We start from the raw sequence: 17,691 nt of genomic DNA, 5'->3' as shown, positions 1-17,691 counted from the left end.
CTAAGAGCATACGCAAGCGCCTGCATTTTCTGTGACTGTCAATCGGTGTGGGGGGGGGGTCAGCAACACTCCATTTCAAAGTCGGAGATGGAGCGGTGCGGGGGCAGGGCTTCAACGGAGAAACAGGAGGCGTGGTCAGAGCGGCTGCATGACATCACATGCAGCCGTTGCGATCACAAAAATGGTGGCGGCTTCCTGCGCACACGTACAGTCTGCACCAACAGGAGGCTAACCCATTTTTTATGATCACGCTGAACTGCACTGAGACTGCAATTTCAGCGTGGTCAAGAAGGGAGGCGGCATGCTGGGTGGCCATGCCCTGTGATGGGTGGCCCCAGCATGCGAACCAAAGGATTGCAAATTCTGTTACTTAGCAGAATTTGCAATCCTTACTGAATTAGGCCATTGATTACAAAATTGTAAACAATATTTGAAGTTTTTCTTCAGGGACTAACACAAAAGATGCTTGGGGCTACTAACACATGGGTAAGCCACGTAAAGCTTCCCATGGGTCAGTGGCATCACAACGGGGTTGCGGCACACACCCGAGTGTCACCCGCCAAGTGGGGTGACACCAAAGTGCCGGCTTTTCTTCAGTGACAGAATATGGGTGTTTCACTGTGACATTACGTGCAACACCCAGTTTCTGTCACTGTGCAGGAGCCAGCACCACTCACACACTAGTCCCCGGGTACAGCCCCCAACCCCCGGGATACCCGCAGCAACAAAATGGTGATTCAGGCCACGCCCCTACCTATGAGACCATGCCTCCTTTTTACCATTGCGCTGCTTATCTGCGCGCACTGCATTACAATCTCCCTCGCCGCCTCTCTGGGTGTCACCAGTGATAGTGACACCTCTGCCATGCTTGTAGCAGCTGGTCCTAAGATCTACGCCTCCAGCCCTGAGTGTTTTCCCTTGTGACTTGTTGATCATCATAGCGAAGCAGATGCTTACAGAAAACTGCAGGGGCTTAGATTGAAAAGAAAAACATTGACGAACCCATCATTTCAGCGACAGGGTCTGCCACACGACTGACTGAAATGACTGGTTGGTTTGGGCCCCCACCAAAAAAGAATCAATCAATCTCTCCTTGCACAAACTGGCTCTACAGAGGCAAGATGTCCACCTCATCATCCTCCGATTCCTCACCCCTTTCACTGTGTACATCCCCCTCCTCACAGATTATTAATTCGTCCCCACTGGAATCCACCATCTCAGATCCCTGTGTACTTTCTGGAGGCAATTGCTGGTGAATGTCTCCACGGAGGAATTGATTATAATTAATTTTGATGATCATCATCTTCTCCACATTTTCTGGAAGTAACCTTGTACGCCGATTGCTGACAAGGTGAGCGGCCGCACTAAACACTCTTTCGGAGTCCACACTGGAGGGAGGGCAACTTAAGTAGAATAAAGCCAGTTTGTGCAAGGGCCTCCAAATTGCCTCTTTTTCTCCACCATTCTTTCAAAGGTGACAGAATCATATGCAGTGACAGTAGACGACATGTCAGTAATCGTTGCCAGGTCCTTCAGTCTGGACCAGATGTCAGCACTCACTCCAGACTGCCCTGCATCACCGCCAGCGGGTGGGCTCGGAATTCTTAGCCTTTTCCTCGCACCCCCAGTTGCGGGAGAATGTGAAGGAGGAGCTGTTGACGGGTCACGTTCCGCTTGACTTGACAATTTTCTCACCAGCAGGTCTTTGAACCTCTGCAGACTTGTGTCTGCCGGAAAGAGAGATACAATGTAGGTTTTAAATCTAGGATCGAGCACGGCGGCCAAAATGTAGTGCTCTGATTTCAACAGATTGAATCCTGGTTAAGCAAATTAAGGGCTCCATCCACAAGTCCCACATGCCTAGTTGAATCGCTCTGTTTTAGCTCCTCCTTCAATGTCTCCAGCTTCTTCTGCAAAAGCCTGATGAGGGGAATAACCTGACTCAGGCTGGCAGTGTCTGAACTGACTTCACGTGTGGAAAGTTCAAAGGGTTGCAGAACCTTGCACAACGTTGAAATCATTCTCCACTGCGCTTGAGTCAGGTGCATTCCCCCTCCTTTGCCTATATCGTGGGCAGATGTATAGGCTTGAATGGCCTTTTGCTGCTCCTCCATCCTCTGAAGCATATAGAGGGTTGAATTCCACCTCGTTACCACCTCTTGCTTCAGATGATGGCAGGGCAGGTTCAGGAATGTTTGGTGGTGCTCCAGTCTTCGGCATGCGGTGGCTGAAGGCAGAAAGTGGCCCGCAATTCTTCGGGCCACCGACAGCATCTCTTGCACGCCCCTGTCGTTTTTTAAATAATTCTGCACCACCAAGTTCAATGTATGTGCAAAACATGGGACGTGCTGGAATTTGCCCAGATGTAATGCACGCACAATATTGGTGGCGTTGTCCGATGTCACAAATCCCCAGGAGAGTTCAATTGGGGTAAGCCATTCTGCGATGATGTTCCTCAGTTTCCGTAAGAGGTTGTCAGCTGTGTGCCTCTTATGGAAAGCGGTGATACAAAGCGTAGCCTGCCTAGGAACGAGTTGGCAATTGCGAGATGCTGCTACTGGTGCCGCCGCTGCTGTTCTTGCTGCGGGAGGCAATACATCTACCCAGTGGGCTGTCACAGTCATATAGTCCTGAGTCTGCCCTGCTCCACTTAACCACAGACAAGTGGACATTGGGTACAACTGCATTTTTTAGGACACTGGTGACTCTTTTTCTGAGGTCTGTGTACATTTTCGGTATCGCCTGCCTAGAGAAATGGAACCTAGAGGGTATTTGGTACCGGGGACACAGTACCTCAATCAAGTCTCTAGTTGCCTCTAAATTAACGATGGATACCGGAACCACGTTTCTCACCACCCAGACCTGAGTTATCCGCTTTGCAGCAGGATGACTGCTGTGATATTTCATCTTCCTCGCAAAGGACTGTTGGACAGTCAATTGCTTACTGGAAGAAGTACAAGTGGTCTTCCGACTTCCCCTCTGGGATGACGATCGACTCCCAACAGCAACAACAGCAGCGCCAGCAGCAGTAGGCGTTACACTCAAGGATGCATCGGAGGAATCCCAGGCAGGAGAGGACTCGTCAGAGTTGCCAGTGACATGGCCTGCAGGACTATTGGCTCTCCTGTCTAAGGAGGAAATTGACACTGAGGGAGTTGGTGGTGTGGTTTGCAGGAGCTTGGTTACAAGAGGAAGGGATTTAGTGGTTAGTGGACTGCTTCCGCTGTCATCCAAAGTTTTTGAACTTGTCACTGACTTATGATGAATGCGCTGCAGGTGACATATAAGGGAGGATGTTCCGAGGTGGTTAACGTCCTTATCCCTACTTATTACAGCTTGACAAAGGCAACACACGGCTTGACACCTGTTGTCCGCATTTGTGTACAGGATGCATACCTTCATGTCCCCATTTATCCACCTCATCAGGCGTAACTCAGATTTGCGGTACAGGACTGTCATTGCCAATTTCAGACGTTGCTGTTTGGTCTCTCCATGGCCCTGAGAATTTTCACCAAGGTAATGGCGGAAATGATGGTGCTCCTGTGCAAGCAAGGTGTCACAATTATCCCGTACTTGGGCGATCTCATAAAAGCGAGATCAAGAGAGCAGTTGCTGAACAGCGTATCACTTTCACTGAAAGTGTTACAGCAACACGGCTGGATTCTCAATATCCCGAAGTCGCAGTTGATTCCTACTACTCGTCTGTCTTTCTTGGGCATGATTCTGGACACAGACCAGAAGAGGGTTTATCTCCTGATAGAAAAGGCCCAGGAACTCATGACTCTTGTCAGGAACCTATTGAAACCAAAACAGGTGTCAGTGCATCACTGCACTCGAGTCCTGGGAAAGATGGTGGCATCATACGAGGCCATTCCAATCGGCAGGTTCCATGCGAGGACTTTCCAATGGGACCTACTGGACAAGTGGTCCGGGTCACATTTACAGATGCACTGGTTGATCACCCTGTCCCCCAGGGTCAGGGTATCACTCTTGTGGTGGCTGCAGAGTGCTCACCTTCTCGAGGGACGCAGATTCAGCATTCAGGGCTGGATCCTGGTGACCACAGACGCAAGCCTCCAAGGTTGGGGAGCAGTCACACAGGGAAGAAATTTCCAAGGTCTTTGGTCAAGTCAAGAGACTTGTCTTCACATCAACATCCTGGAACTAAGGGCCATATACAATGCCCTACGTCAAGCGGAGACCTTACTTTGCGACCAACCGGTTCTGATCCAGTCAGACAACGTCACCGCAGTGGCTCATGTAAACCGCCAAGGCGGCACAAGAAGCAGAGTGGCGATGGCACAAGCCACCAGAATTCTTCGCTGGGTGGAGAATCACGCAAGCGCACTGTCAGCAGTGTTCATTCCGGGAGTGGACAACTGGGAAGCAGACATCCTCAGCAGACACGACCTACATCCGGGAGAGTGGGGACTTCATCAGGAAGTCTTTGCACAGATTACAAGTCGGTGGGAACTGCCACAGATAGACATGATGCCGTCCCGGCTCAACAAAAAGCTACAGAGGTATTGCGCAAGGTCAAGAGACCCTCAGGCAGTAGCTGTAGACGCCCTAGTGACACCGTGGGTGTTCCGGTCGGTCTATGTATTTCCTCCTCTTCCTCTCATACCCAAGGTGTTGAGGATAATAAGACAAAGAGGAGTGAGAACAATCCTCATTGTTCCAGATTGGCCACGGAGGACCTGGTATCCGGATCTGCAGGAAATGCTCACAGAAGATCTGTGGCCTCTCCCTCTAAGACAGGACCTGTTGCATCAGGGGCCCTGTCTGTTCCAAGACTTACCGCGGCTGCGTTTGACGGCATGGCGGTTGAATGCCGGATCCTAGCATTCCGGTTGAGGTCATCCCTACGCTGATAAAGGCTAGGAAGGATGTAACGTTAAAACATTACACCGTATATGGCGAAATTATGTTTCTTGGTGTGAGGCCAGGAATGCTCCTACGGAAGAATTCCATCTGGGCCGTTTCCTTCACTTCCTACAAACTGGAGTGAATTTGGGCCTAAAATTAGGCTCTATTAAGGTCCAGATTTCGGCCTTATCCATTTTCTTTCAAAAAGAATTGGCTTCTCTTCCAGAAGTTCAGACTTTTGTAAAAGGAGTGCTGCATATTCAGCCTCCTTTTGTGCCTCCGGTGGCACCTTAGGACCTTAACGTGGTGTTAAGTTTTCTAAAATTACACTGGTTTGAACCACTTAAAACAGTGGAGTTAAAATATCTCACATGGAAGGTGGTCATGTTATTAGCCTTGGCTTCGGCTAGGCGAGTGTCAGAATTAGCGGCTTTGTCACATAAAAGCCCATATTTGGTATTCCATGTGGATAGAGCGGAATTGCAGACCCGTCCTCAATTCCTACCAAAAGTGGTCTCATCTTTTCATATGAACCAACCTATTGTGGTGCCTGTGGCTACGCGTGACTTGGAGGATTCCGAGTTACTTGATGTGGTTAGGGCTTTGAAAATTTACGTGGCCAGGACGGCTAGAGTCAGGAAAACTGAAGCGCTGTTTGTCCTGTATGCAACCAACAAGATTGGTGCCCCTGCTTCAAAGCAGGCTATTGCTCGCCGGATTTGTAACACGATTCAGCAAGCGCATTCTATGGCTGGATTGCAGTTACTGAAATCGGTCAAGGCCCATTCCACGAGGAAAGTGGGCTCTTCTTGGGCGGCTGCCCGAGGGGTCTCGGCACTACAGCTGTGTCAAGCTGCTACTTGGTCGGGTTCACACACCTTTGCAAAATACTATAAGTTTGATACCCTGGCTGAGGAGGAACTCATGTTTGCTCAATCGGTGCTGCAGAGTCATCCGCACTCTCCCGCCCGTTTTGGAGCATTGGTATAATCCCCATGGTCCTTACGGAGTCCCCAGCATCCTCTAGGACGTTAGAGAAAATAAGATTTTAAACCTACTGGTAAATCTTTTTCTCGTAGTCCGTAGAGGATGCTGGGCGCCCGTCCCAAGTGCGGACTACTTCTGCAATACTTGTATATAGTTATTGCTTCAATAAGGGTTATGTTATAGTTGCATCGGTCCTGCACTGATGCTATGTTGTTTTTTCATACTGATAACTGGGTAGTTTATCACAAGTTATACGGTGTGATTGGTGTGGCTGGTATGAATCTTGCCCTGGATTAACAAAATCCTTTCCTCATACTGTCCGTCTCCTCTGGGCACAGTTTCTCTAACTGTGGCATAGAGGGAGGAGCCAGTGCACACCCAGAACTAAAGTCTTTCTTAAAGTGCCCATGTCTCCTGTGGAGCCCGTCTATCCCCATGGTCCTTACGGAGTCCCCAGCATCCTCTACGGACTACGAGAAAAAGATTTACCGGTAGGTTTAAAATCTTATTTTCTACTTTATTCTTTTCTATCCTAGTTTATTACGACCAACTCTCATCCAAGGAGTTTGATATTCTACTACCTGCATGCAATTTAAATTGCTTAAATTGTTTATATGGTTGATTTGTCCTTCACAATCCATAATCTGCAACTTGGATGTACTTGTGTCATTGAAAATCTTATAATAAAAATGTATATACAGATACTCAACCTGTATATTGAAAAAAAAAAAAAGTTATAAGACATATGCATTCAATATTTGAAGAAACAAAATAAAATAAAGCTATCTATTGGGTTTCACTAACAAGCACATTGGAAGACTTGACTACTGTTAAAAGACATGCATTACATGGTATAGAGCCACAAACCACAATGTAGTAAAATAAAAACAAACTTACATGTGTATCAAACCTATGTGAGGCTTACATTGATAGTGCAAGATCAACACTCTATCAACTGTGCAAACTAGACTGCACATAAATGCCATAAAATTTATCTGAGATTTTAGTAAATAAGGCCCGTTGCTGTCCGGGTCACGCAGCCGTCACGGCCTGCCCCCATACGGTCCGGTCATGTCTGCGTTGTCCTGACTGTGCCCCCAAAATGGCGGCACAACGCCGCTGGCCCGACTCCTCCTGCCCAGTGACCGCCTCTGCCTGTCAATCAGGCAGAGGCGCTCACTGGGCAGAGATGCTGATCGCATCTCTGGCATGTGCCGGTGCACTGCGGCACCAGCACACACGCACTTCAGACCTGATCTCCTGTTGTGTGAATATGCACAGCAGGGATCAGGTCTGAATTAGGCCCTATATACAGCTGTCAGTAAGGCAGGGATGTGCTGCTGCCAGTGAGGCAGGGATGTGCTGCTGGTAGTGAAGCAGTGATGTGCTGCTGTCAGCGAAGCAGTGCTGTGCTGCTGTCAGCGAGACAGGGATGTGCTGCTGTCAGCGAAGCAGGGATGTGCTGCTGTCAGCGAAGCAGGGATGTGCTGCTGTCAGCGAAGCAGGGATGTGCTGCTGTCAGCGAGGCAGGGATGTGCTGCTGTCAGCGAGGCAGGGATGTGCTGCTGTCAGCGAGGCAGGGATGTGCTGCTATAAGTGAGGTAGGGATGTGCTGCTGTCATTGAAGCAGGAATGCACTTGGCTTTGTGGACACTTTTCAGAGAACAAATTTGTTAGCATAAAAATAAAGCCAGAAAATGAAGAGCTGTTTAATCACTCAATTGGATTTTTCTGCCAGCATATTTTTTTTCTCTGCAACCCACTGCTAAATTGTGCTTCCTAGCTGTTTTTTATAAAATCACTGAATCAAATCTAACTCTGATTACATCAGAGAAGGCCAGGTACCCTACACAATAAGAGTGGGTTTGAAATTTTGACTTGTCTACTTAAATATCACCAAAATCTGATCACAAGGTCAATTACGTCGCTGGGTGGGATTGAACCACCAACCTTTTGGTTAATAGCCGAACACACTAACCGATTGCGCCACAGAGACACTTTGCAAACAGTACATACTGACAAAGGCTAATAAGCATACATCTAGAACGTTTCCTAGAAAAACATTAAAAAATCAATAATCTGGAGAGTTTTTGTAAGATGTTTCTTCCATCAACCAATGAATAAACACATTGGTACTTTCCCATGATGAGTGAGTGCTTCAGGATCTCTTGCACTTACATGTGCAGCAGAGTACTGCAATGGAAGCATGCTGGACCCATAACCCAGAGGTAGGCAGATTGAAACTATACTTTGCTATATGCATTTTTTTTTTGTTAATTTAAGTAATCAAAACTGGGATTGATATTTTTGCTCTTTTATTTTTACTTAAAGTACAATAACTTTTACCATTTTAATTTGTTTTAATAGTATATTGACAGTATAGTTTTCTTTCAAAAATCCACTTAATTTTCTTTACCCTATTATTAAAATGGTAATTGACAAAAAAAACGACATTGTCACCAGAAGAGCAATACAAAATGTACAAGTGATATATTAAAATCATCTTTCCAGCTTGAATTTCAATGATGCATTGGGGCAACAATTTTGTGAGAAACATCTTCACCCTTAAATAAAGATTTTCGTAATTTCTTACCTGTGTGCTAATTAGATATCACCTTGTTTTCACATTAAACAGACTTCCACATGAGAAAGCAGCAAGGATGCAGTGGCGTTAATGTTTCCTGGTGTCAACCTGTATTATTTCAGTAGACATTGAAATGAGGATGCATCTTGCTGCCTTTCCAATGAAGCAAGTTTAATTTAGTAATAGGTGAAAAACCATCCCTACAAAGGTGTTAATCAGAGACTTGGCTTTGTGGACACTTTTCAGAGAACAAATTTGTTAGCATAAAAATAAAGCCAGAAAATGAAGAGCTGTTTAATCACGCAATTTGATTTTTTTGCCAGCATATTTCTTTTTCTCTGCAACCCACTGCTAAATTGTGCTTCCTAGATGTTTTTATAAAATCACTGAATCAAATCTAACTCTGATTACATCAGAGAAGGCCAGGTACCCTACACCATAACAGGGGGTATGAAATTTGACTTGTCTACTTAAAGATCACCAAAATCTGATAACAAGGTCAATTAGGTCCCTGGGTGGGATTGAACCACCAACCTTTTGGTTAATAGCCGTACATACTAACTGATTGCGCCACAGAGACCCTTTTACTTGCCTTACAGAGCAGCTCTGGAGCTGTTACAGTGCCCAGCTGCTGCAAGAAATCAGCTTGAATGCTTAAGCGGCTGGGGCATAGCCAACATGAGCCCCACACCGAAGGAGGGTGGAGGTGTTTAATGCGAACTAGGGGTCATCCAAGCGCCGCAAAAGGCCGCCATGCCCTGCACACCCCTTTTCTCTTTTCATATGCAGATGAGGGTTCCAGCCAACTTTGGCCCACTGCTTGGATGACATCACCATATGCAAATCCATCTGCTGTAGGCCTTCCCCCAGGAATGCTTGCACTAGTTGTTGCATTTGGTTTGTTGTTTGGGGGTGCTTCAGTATTAGGCAGCCTTCTGCCCTCCCATGTTCATCTGAAAATATGTGTTCTCCCTGCAGTTGTTGTCCCCAGATGAGAGTTCCCTTGTGCTGCCTCAGTTGACTCTCCTTTACTTGACAGAGATGTGCCTGAGCAGCGGCCCTCCCCAGCTCTATCCCAAATCATACTTATTTTGCATAGGAGATACCATGGTCATGAAGATTGTTCTCCCAGGGTGAGGTTCATTCATTGCATTCTGGGTATGCTGACCCCTATGATTTCCCCAAATGTGGGAAACTCGACTGCATTATTTGTGGTAGTGGGGGACTGTGTTTGTGCTTTCCTCTGGTCAGCTCTGGTAAAAGTCAGATTTCTTTGTCTCAGATCTTCCTCTAGCCTTGTTCTTTTTTCTAGAGTTCCCTTGCGCTGCCTCAGTTGGATCTCCTTCACTTGACAGGGGGGTACCCGAGCAGCAACCCTCCCCAGCTCTAGCCCAACTCCTACTTACCTGCCAGGTGAGATACTATGATCATGAAGGTGCTTCTCCCAGGGCAAGGCTCACCCATTGCACTCTGGGTGTGCTGCTCCTGCGATTTCCCCAAATGTGGGAAACTTGACTGCATAATTTGTGTTTCCCCTGGTCGGCTCTCGTATAATTCAGATCTCTTTGTCTCAGGTCTCTCTCCAGCCTAGTTTGCTGTCTGTTTCCACTTCTCTTTTCTTGAGCCGCTCCCTTCTATGCCCTTGCGCACTATCCTGACTTCTCCCGTCTGCTTACTTTGTGCTTTCCAATGCACAATGCAAACTACAGGTAGTACTGCAGGGCCCACACCCTTTTACTTGCCTTACAGAGCAGCTCTGTGGCTGTTACAGTGCCCAGCTGCTGCAAGAAATCAGCTTGAATGCTTCAGGGGCTGGGGCATAGCCAACATGAGCCCCACACCGAAGGAGGGTGGAGGTGTTTAATGCGAACTAGGGGTCATCCAAGCGCCGCAAAAGGCCGCCATGCCCTGCACGCCCCTTTTCTCTTTTCATATGCAGACGAGGGTTGAAGCCAACTTTGACCCACTGCTTGGATGGCATTACCATATGCAAATCAATCTGCTGCAGGCCTTCCCCCAGGAATGCTTGCACTAGTTGTTGCATTTGGTTTGTTGTTTGGGGGTGCTTCAGTATTAGGCAGCCTTCTGCCCTCCCATGTTCATCTGAAAATATGTGTTCTCCCTGCAGTTGTTGTCCCCAGATGAGAGTTCCCTTGTGCTGCCTCAGTTGAATCTCCTTTACTTGACAGAGATGTGCCTGAGCAGCGGCCCTCCCCAGCCCTATCTCAAATCATACTTATTTTGCATAGGAGATACCATGGTCATGAAGATTGTTCTCCCAGGGTGAGGTTCATTCATTGCATTCTGGGTATGCTGACCCCTGTGATTTCCCCAAATGTGGGAAACTCGACTGCATTATTTGTGGTAGTGGGGGACTGTGTTTGTGCTTTCCTCTGGTCAGCTCTGGTAAAAGTCAGATTTCTTTGTCTCAGATCTTCCTCTAACCTTGTTCTTCTTTCGAGAGTTCCCTTGTGCTGCCTCAGTTGGATCTCCTTCACTTGACAGGGGGGTGCACGAGCAGCGACCCTCCCCAGCTCTAGCCCAACTCCTATTTACCTGCCAGGTGAGATACTATGATCAGGAAGGTGCTTCTCCCAGGGCAAGGCTCACCCATTGCACTCTGGGTGTGCTGCTCCTGCGATTTCCCCAAATGTGGGACACTTGACTGCATAATTTGTGTTTCCTCTGGTCGGCTTTCATATAATTCAGATCTCTTTGTCTCAGGTCTTTCTCCAGCCTAGTTTGCTGTCTGTTTCCACTTCTCTTTTCTTGAGCCGCTCCCTTCTATGCAGTTGCGCACTATCCTGACCTCTCCCGTCTGCTTACTTTGTGCCTTCCAACGCACAATGCATACTACAGGTAGTGCTGCAGGGCCCACACCCTTTTACATGCTTTACAGAGCAACTCTGGAGCTGTTACAGTGCCCAGCTGCTGCAAGAAATCATCTTGAATGCTTCAGGGGCTGGGGCATAGCCAACATGAGCCCCACACCGAAGGAGGGGTCATCCAAGCGCCACAAAAGGACACCATGCCCTGCACATCCCTTTTTTCTTTTCATATGCAGACGAGGGTTGAAGCCAACTTTGACCCACTGCTTGGATGACATCACCATATGCAAATCCATCTGCTGCAGGCCTTCCCCCAGGAATGCTTGCACTAGTTGTTGCATTTGGTTTGTTGTTTGGGGGTGCTTCAGTATTAGGCAGCCTTCTGCCCTCCCATGTTCATCTGAAAATATGTGTTCTCCCTGCAGTTGTTGTCCCCAGATGAGAGTTCCCTTGTGCTGCCTCAGTTGAATCTCCTTTACTTGACAGAGATGTGCCTGAGCAGCGGCCCTCCCCAGCCCTATCCCAAATCATACTTATTTTGCATAGGAGATACCATGGTCATGAAGATTGTTCTCCCAGGGTGAGGTTCATTCATTGCATTCTGGGTATGCTGACCCCTGTGATTTCCCCAAATGTGGGAAACTCGACTGCATTATTTGTGGTAGTGGGGGACTGTGTTTGTGCTTTCTTCTGGTCAACTCTGGTAAAAATCAGATTTCTTTGTCTCAGATCTTCCTCTAGCCTTGTTCCTCTTTCGAGAGTTCCCTTGTGCTGCCTCAGTTGGATCTCCTTCACTTGACAGGGGGGTACCCGAGCAGCAACCCTCCCCAGCTCTAGCCCAACTCCTACTTACCTGCCAGGTGAGAAACTATGATCATGTAGGTGCTTCTCCCAGGGCAAGGCTCACCCATTGCACTCTGGGTGTGCTGCCCCTGTGATTTCCCCAAATGTGGGAAACTTGACTGCATAATTTGTGTTTCCCCTGGTCGTCTCTCGTATAATTCAGATCTCTTTGTCTCAGGTCTCTCTCCAGCCTAGTTTGCTGTCTGTTTCCACTTCTCTTTTCTTGAGCCGCTCCCTTCTATGCCCTTGCGCACTATCCTGACTTCTCCCGTCTGCTTACTTTGTGCCTTCCAACACACAATGCAAACTACAGGTAGTGCTGCAGGGCCCACACCCTTTTACTTGCCTCACAGAGCAGCTCTGGAGCTGTTACAGTACCCAGCTGCTGCAAGAAATCAGCTTGAATGCTTCAGGGGCTGGGGCATTGCCAACATGAGCCCCACACCGAAGGAGGGTGGAGATGTTTAATGTGAACTAAGGGTCACCCAAGCGCCGCAAAAGGCCGCCATGCCCTGCACGCCCCTTTTCTCTTTTCATATGCAGACGAGGGTTGAAGCCAACTTTGACCCACTGCTTGGATGGCATTACCATATGCAAATCAATCTGCTGCAGGCCTTCCCCCAGGAATGCTTGCACTAGTTGTTGCATTTGGTTTGTTGTTTGGGGGTGCTTCAGTATTATGCAGCCTTCTGCCCTCCCATCTTCATCTGAAAATATGTGTTCTCCCTGCAGTTGTTGTCCCCAGATGAGAGTTCCCTTGTGCTGCCTCAGTTGAATCTCCTTTACTTGACAGAGATGTGCCTGAGCAGCGGCCCTCCCCAGCCCTATCCCAAATCATACTTATTTTGCATAGGAGATACCATGGTCATGAAGATTGTTCTCCCTGGGTGAGGTTCATTCATTGCATTCTGGGTATGCTGACCCCTGTGATTTCCCCAAATGTGGGAAACTCGACTGCATTATTTGTGGTAGTGGGGGACTGTGTTTGTGCTTTCTTCTGGTCAACTCTGGTAAAAATCAGATTTCTTTGTCTCAGATCTTCCTCTAGCCTTGTTCCTCTTTCGAGAGTTCCCTTGTGCTGCCTCAGTTGGATCTCCTTCACTTGACAGGGGGGTACCCGAGCAGCGACCCTCCCCAGCTCTAGCCCAACTCCTACTTACCTGCCAGGTGAGATACTATGATCATGTAGGTGCTTCTCCCAGGGCAAGGCTCACCCATTGCACTCTGGGTGTGCTGCCCCTGTGATTTCCCCAAATGTGGGAAACTTGACTGCATAATTTGTGTTTCCCCTGGTCGTCTCTCGTATAATTCAGATCTCTTTGTCTCAGGTCTCTCTCCAGCCTAGTTTGCTGTCTGTTTCCACTTCTCTTTTCTTGAGCCGCTCCCTTCTATGCCCTTGCGCACTATCCTGACTTCTCCCGTCTGCTTACTTTGTGCCTTCCAACACACAATGCAAACTACAGGTAGTGCTGCAGGGCCCACACCCTTTTACTTGCCTCACAGAGCAGCTCTGGAGCTGTTACAGTACCCAGCTGCTGCAAGAAATCAGCTTGAATGCTTCAGGGGCTGGGGCATTGCCAACATGAGCCCCACACCGAAGGAGGGTGGAGATGTTTAATGCGAACTAAGGGTCACCCAAGCGCCGCAAAAGGCCGCCATGCCCTGCACGCCCCTTTTCTCTTTTCATATGCAGACGAGGGTTGAAGCCAACTTTGACCCACTGCTTGGATGGCATTACCATATGCAAATCAATCTGCTGCAGGCCTTCCCCCAGGAATGCTTGCACTAGTTGTTGCATTTGGTTTGTTGTTTGGGGGTGCTTCAGTATTAGGCAGCCTTCTGCCCTCCCATGTTCATCTGAAAATATGTGTTCTCCCTGCAGTTGTTGTCCCCAGATGAGAGTTCCCTTGTGCTGCCTCAGTTGAATCTCCTTTACTTGACAGAGATGTGCCTGAGCAGCGGCCCTCCCCAGCCCTATCCCAAATCATACTTATTTTGCATAGGAGATACCATGGTCATGAAGATTGTTCTCCCAGGGTGAGGTTCATTCATTGCATTCTGGCTATGCTGACCCCTGTGATTTCCCCAAATGTGGGAAACTCGACTGCATTATTTGTGGTAGTGGGGGACTGTGTTTGTGCTTTCCTCTGCTCAGCTCTGGTAAAAGTCAGATTTCTTTGTCTCAGATCTTCCTCTAGCCTTGTTCTTCTTTCGAGAGTTCCCTTGTGCTGCCTCAGTTGGATCTCCTTCACTTGACAGGGGGGTGCCCGAGCAGCGACCCTCCCCAGCTCTAGCCCAACTCCTACTTACCTGCCAGGTGAGATACTATGATCAGGAAGGTGCTTCTCCCAGGGCAAGGCTCACCCATTGCACTCTGGGTGTGCTGCTCCTGCGATTTCCCCAAATGTGGGAAACTTGACTGCATAATTTGTGTTTCCTCTGGTCGGCTCTCGTATAATTCAGATCTCTTTGTCCCAGGTCTTTCTCCAGCCTAGTTTGCTGTCTGTTTCCACTTCTCTTTTCTTGAGCCGCTCCCTTCTATGCCCTTGCGCACTATCCTGACCTCTCCCGTCTGCTTACTTTGTGCCTTCCAATGCACAATGCATACTACAGGTAGTGCTGCAGGGCCCACACCCTTTTACATGCTTTACAGAACAGCTCTGGAGCTGTTACAGTGCCCAGCTGCTGCAAGAAATCATCTTGAATGCTTCAGGGGCTGGGGAATAGCCAACATGAGCCCCACACCGAAGGAGGGTGGAGATGTTTAATGCGAATTAAGGGTCATCCAAGCGCCACAAAAGGACGCCATGTCCTGCACATCCCTTTTTTCTTTTCATATGCAGACGAGGGTTGAAGCCAACTTTGACCCACTGCTTGGATGACATCACCATATGCAAATCCATCTGCTGCAGGCCTTCCCCCAGGAATGCTTGTACTAGTTGTTGCATTTGGTTTGTTGTTTGGGGGTGCTTCAGTATTAGGCAGCCTTCTGCCCTCCCATGTTCATCTGAAAATATGTGTTCTCCCAGCAGTTGTTGTCCCCAGATGAGAGTTCCCTTGTGCTGCCTCAGTTGAATCGCCTTTACTTGACAGAGATGTGCCTGAGCAGCGGCCCTCCCCAGCCCTATCCCAAATCATACTTATTTTGCATAGGAGATATCATGGTCATGAAGATTGTTCTCCCAGGGTGAGGTTCATTCATTGCATTCTGGGTATGATGACCCCTGTGATTTCCCCAAATGTGGGAAACTCGACTGCATTATTTGTGGTAGAGGGGGACTGTGTTTGTGCTTTCCTCTGGTCAGCTCTGGTAAAAGTCAGATTTCTTTGTCTCAGATCTTCCTCTAGCCTTGTTCTTCTTTCGAGAGTTCCCTTGTGCTGCCTCAGTTGGATCTCCTTCACTTGACAGGGGGGTGCCCGAGCAGCGACCCTCCCCAGCTCTAGCTCAACTCCTACTTACCTGCCAGGTGAGAAACTATGATCAGGAAGGTGCTTCTCCCAGGGCAAGGCTCACCCATTGCACTCTGGGTGTGCTGCCCCTGTGATTTCCCCAAATGTGGGAAACTTGACTGCATTATTTGTGGTAGTGGGGGACTGTGTTTGTGCTTTCTTCTGGTCAACTCTGGTAAAAATCAGATTTCTTTGTCTCAGATCTTCCTCTAGCCTTGTTCCTCTTTCGAGAGTTCCCTTGTGCTGCCTCAGTTGGATCTCCTTCACTTGACAGGGGGGTACCCGAGCAGCGACCCTCCCCAGCTCTAGCCCAACTCCTACTTACCTGCCAGGTGAGATACTATGATCATGTAGGTGCTTCTCCCAGGGCAAGGCTCACCCATTGCACTCTGGGTGTGCTGCCCCTGTGATTTCCCCAAATGTGGGAAACTTGACTGCATAATTTGTGTTTCCCCTGGCCGTCTCTCGTATAATTCAGATCTCTTTGTCTCAGGTCTCTCTCCAGCCTAGTTTGCTGTCTGTTTCCACTTCTCTTTTCTTGAGCCGCTCCCTTCTATGCCCTTGCGCACTATCCTGACTTCTCCCGTCTGCTTACTTTGTTCCTTCCAACACACAATGCAAACTACAGGTAGTGCTGCAGGGCCCACACCCTTTTACTTGCCTCACAGAGCAGCTCTGGAGCTGTTACAGTACCCAGCTGCTGCAAGAAATCAGCTTGAATGCTTCAGGGGCTGGGGCATTGCCAACATGAGCCCCACACCGAAGGAGGGTGGGGGTGTTTAATGCGAACTAAGGGTCATCTTGAACTTGAACCGTTTTATATACGTGTTCAAAGATTTAAAATGGGTCTCACCGAACCGTCCGGTTTCGGTACCACAAACATTGTGGAATAGTAACCCCTTCCTTGTTGAAGGAGGGGTACCTTGACTATCACCTGCTGCAAATACAGCTTGTGAATTTGCCTCTATCACAGCCTCCCTGTCCAAGGGAGATGTTGGCAAGGCAGATTTTAGGAAACGGCGAGGGGGAGACGTCTCGAATTCCAGCTTGAATCCCTGAGACACTACTTGTAGAATCCAGGGATCCACCTGTGAGCAAGCCCACTGATTGCTGAAGCACTTGAGACGGGCCCCCACCGCACCTGGCTCCACCAGTGGAGCCCCAGCGTCATGCTGTGGACTTAGCGGAAGCGGGGGAGGACTTTTGTTCCTGGGAACTGGCTGTATATATATATATATATATGCACACACACTCATGTATATACATGTATACACAAATACACGTATGTACATGTTTATGTATGTATAATACACTGAGTACATTATATTTATGAATTAATTGCTTCCCGATTCTGCAGCAGCATCATCAGCACCATCAGTGTTACTCACAGTCACTTCACACTGACTGCTGCACAACACATCACTTAATTTCCGGGCCGCCCGCCACCTGGTGAAGAGACATGGGAGATGAAGGACCAGCAGTGCCACGTTGAGCGGAAGTATTGTGATTTAGTTACCCACACACTCCTTGTGACACCTGCTCCCCGTCTGCCCTCCCACCCGCCGCCTGCCATCCGGAACCCGCACTGACAAGTAAGTCTCAGCAGAATGTGTCTGCCGGCGGCTCCCAGTCCCCCCTAGAGGAACACTGCCAGTGGTGTGGCAGCCGCGGCACACTAGGACTGAGAGACCGCAGCGGGAGGAAAGCACGGGTGGGCGGGAGGAGAGCATAGGCGGACATCACCACGTCACATTGCAAGGTGACACCAGTCCCCCCAGTGAGGCCGCCGACGAATGCACTCAGCATAGTATTAGCAGCAGGCAGAGGGGGGGCGGGCGCAGCGGTGGTGGGAGGTACGGAAATGAGCTACAGGCTAGGCTCCACCGATCACACACTCAGCGATCACTGTGCCACAGCAAGCGTATCGTGCAGCGGTGCTGGACATTAGGGAGTGCCTGTGCGCACCAGGCACCCCCTGTACGCACGCCTATGCGCTACCACCCCCCATATGCCACACTGCATCACTATGCTATAGCCCTCCCATATGCTGCACTTCATAGTTACACTATACCCCCCATACAACATACTACATCACCACAGTACACTACTCACAATAAAATTAAAACATCC

At 48.7% G+C, this 17,691-nt stretch overlaps 12 non-coding genes and 1 pseudogene across 12 annotated transcripts; all 13 read left to right on the top strand.

The window, feature by feature from the left end:
• The first annotated feature begins 9,522 nt into the window (after positions 1-9,522).
• Positions 9,523-9,686, top strand: LOC135037424 (U1 spliceosomal RNA). Its single transcript, XR_010231977.1, has one exon. It is a non-coding gene; the product is annotated as a U1 spliceosomal RNA (small nuclear RNA).
• A 152-nt stretch (positions 9,687-9,838) lies between these two features.
• Positions 9,839-10,001, top strand: LOC135037435 (U1 spliceosomal RNA). The gene has a single exon (XR_010231988.1). It is a non-coding gene; the product is annotated as a U1 spliceosomal RNA (small nuclear RNA).
• Positions 10,002-10,672: 671 nt separating this feature from the next.
• Positions 10,673-10,836, top strand: LOC135037421 (U1 spliceosomal RNA). The gene has a single exon (XR_010231974.1). It is a non-coding gene; the product is annotated as a U1 spliceosomal RNA (small nuclear RNA).
• Positions 10,837-10,988: 152 nt separating this feature from the next.
• LOC135037439 (U1 spliceosomal RNA) lies at positions 10,989-11,151 on the top strand. The gene has a single exon (XR_010231992.1). It is a non-coding gene; the product is annotated as a U1 spliceosomal RNA (small nuclear RNA).
• A 646-nt stretch (positions 11,152-11,797) lies between these two features.
• LOC135037427 (U1 spliceosomal RNA) lies at positions 11,798-11,961 on the top strand. Its single transcript, XR_010231980.1, has one exon. It is a non-coding gene; the product is annotated as a U1 spliceosomal RNA (small nuclear RNA).
• A 152-nt stretch (positions 11,962-12,113) lies between these two features.
• Positions 12,114-12,276, top strand: LOC135037444 (U1 spliceosomal RNA). Its single transcript, XR_010231996.1, has one exon. It is a non-coding gene; the product is annotated as a U1 spliceosomal RNA (small nuclear RNA).
• Positions 12,277-12,947: 671 nt separating this feature from the next.
• Positions 12,948-13,111, top strand: LOC135037429 (U1 spliceosomal RNA). The gene has a single exon (XR_010231982.1). It is a non-coding gene; the product is annotated as a U1 spliceosomal RNA (small nuclear RNA).
• A 152-nt stretch (positions 13,112-13,263) lies between these two features.
• LOC135037446 (U1 spliceosomal RNA) lies at positions 13,264-13,426 on the top strand. Its single transcript, XR_010231998.1, has one exon. It is a non-coding gene; the product is annotated as a U1 spliceosomal RNA (small nuclear RNA).
• A 671-nt stretch (positions 13,427-14,097) lies between these two features.
• On the top strand, positions 14,098-14,261 carry LOC135037425 (U1 spliceosomal RNA). Its single transcript, XR_010231978.1, has one exon. It is a non-coding gene; the product is annotated as a U1 spliceosomal RNA (small nuclear RNA).
• A 152-nt stretch (positions 14,262-14,413) lies between these two features.
• LOC135037433 (U1 spliceosomal RNA) lies at positions 14,414-14,576 on the top strand. The gene has a single exon (XR_010231986.1). It is a non-coding gene; the product is annotated as a U1 spliceosomal RNA (small nuclear RNA).
• A 671-nt stretch (positions 14,577-15,247) lies between these two features.
• On the top strand, positions 15,248-15,411 carry LOC135037432 (U1 spliceosomal RNA). The gene has a single exon (XR_010231985.1). It is a non-coding gene; the product is annotated as a U1 spliceosomal RNA (small nuclear RNA).
• A 152-nt stretch (positions 15,412-15,563) lies between these two features.
• Positions 15,564-15,726, top strand: LOC135037428 (U1 spliceosomal RNA). The gene has a single exon (XR_010231981.1). It is a non-coding gene; the product is annotated as a U1 spliceosomal RNA (small nuclear RNA).
• A 152-nt stretch (positions 15,727-15,878) lies between these two features.
• LOC135037447 (U1 spliceosomal RNA) lies at positions 15,879-16,020 on the top strand (annotated as a pseudogene).
• Positions 16,021-17,691: the final 1,671 nt, after the last annotated feature.

The sequence above is a fragment of the Pseudophryne corroboree genome, unplaced genomic scaffold (genome assembly GCF_028390025.1).
Source record: "Pseudophryne corroboree isolate aPseCor3 unplaced genomic scaffold, aPseCor3.hap2 scaffold_674, whole genome shotgun sequence".
NCBI classification, from domain to species: domain Eukaryota; kingdom Metazoa; phylum Chordata; class Amphibia; order Anura; family Myobatrachidae; genus Pseudophryne; species Pseudophryne corroboree.
This window is presented reverse-complemented; position numbering and strand designations above follow the sequence as displayed.